The following is a 1,800-nucleotide window of genomic DNA, read 5'->3' on the forward strand; positions in this document are numbered from 1 at the left end:
CCTACGCGCACAAGTTATTAAAAATCGAAAACTCAATTTTATTGTTTTCCAATAAATATTACTTTGCAATATTTTATAACAACACGATTTATTGTCGTGAGCATTGTTACAATAGTCGCGAGTATTGTCATTTGCGATACAATTCTGACAGATTTACATACGATCCTTACAGTGATAAATTTGAAGCTCTTTAAAAAAAATTGACGTTGACTGTACTCTATATATCTTTGCTAAAGTATTTACAAATTATTTGAGTTTTTTTTAATGCCACACACACACACACACATACACACACACACACGCGCGCGCGCGCGCGCGCACGCAGTCTTTTAGAAAATAAAATATATTAATAAAATTAATTGTCAATATGTACAACATTTTAGATTTAAAAAAATTGCTCGATTTCTGCGGTGTTTCTAAAATTAACAACAAATGTTTCATCAATATATCTGTAATCATATAGTGAGATTGAAAATTATAACAATGAAAAGAATATCTTCTATCAATGAATACTAAGAGACTTATTCTTCATATGCACTTACATACATAAAAACAGATATTCTTTCAATCAACAATTTTCAATATTATATACATCGATAAAACATTGCTGTTAATTTACTGAACGTTGCAAAAATTATTCAATTCTGAATTATTGATATCATAAAGAACAGATTAAGGAATCCGATGTTGAAAGTCAATAAATCTATGGATATAAATAGATTAAAGGTAAACAACACTTCGGCAAATTAAGCTCTCACTACTCCGGAATGCAAATATTTTCTAATAAAATGGAAAATCGTTCGGTTAGAGATTAAATCTGCATACCAAATCCACATTTCGAAGATCTATCAGATGAATGGTATTTACTGTTTCTACGCAAATATAGCGAATTTCAATATTCAAAACGGAATACCAAACATAGACAATATCCCTTGTATTGTATTCTCGCTATTTAAATATTAACGTGCCAATTAGTGATTTTAGCATGTAATTGGATGGGGTTAAACGTACGATTTACCACCGGTTATGCTTTACTACATCGATAATTGTACGAAGATATGTTACATCGATGATTACAGATTTGACGCGCTTATAACGCTAACGACGTGAGCAAAACGTAATTACGAGACGTGATGCATGTTACGCTCGACCCCGCCAGCAAATTGGCTTCAACGATTTTTGTCGGGATTGTCACCGATTGCAAATTCCATCAATCTGATATTCGTTATCAGCTCTCAAACACATGCGCACGAACACGCGAGCTTCCCTTTAACATAATATGCATACATGTCAGTCTGGATACAATCTCTCATAACTGCCTTACATTACATATCTCGCTGTGTCCAACAGCCGACTCAGGAAATTAGACTTAAGCAGCAAGACGAATCGGCGTATTTTACCGAGCAATCTGACAACTCTCTACTTAAGCTTCCGTAATATTTCCGTAACAGCGAAACTGTGAATAATTACTCAAGCATCTGAACAACGAAGATGAGAAACATTATGAATGTTATAATAAGAAAATAGCAAAAAAATCTAATAAACAGAAGGTTAACATTAACACATTAAAAATCAGTCACTCAAAATTAGAATTGAACTATTTCGTAATAAATGTGTTATCAATTATCTCTTTTCTCTCTCTCTCTCTCTCTCTCTCTCTCTCTCTCTCTCTCTCTCCTCTCCTCCCCCTCCCTCTCCCTCCCTCCTTTCCTCTCTCTCTCTCCATTTAGTCTTTTCAGTCCATCCGACTTTGCAAACGGATGTATCTATTTCTGAAATTTAATATTATATTTCACCGAT

This window comes from Atta colombica, unplaced genomic scaffold (assembly GCF_001594045.1).
Source record: "Atta colombica isolate Treedump-2 unplaced genomic scaffold, Acol1.0 scaffold252, whole genome shotgun sequence".
In the NCBI taxonomy this organism is placed as follows: Eukaryota; Metazoa; Arthropoda; class Insecta; order Hymenoptera; family Formicidae; genus Atta; species Atta colombica.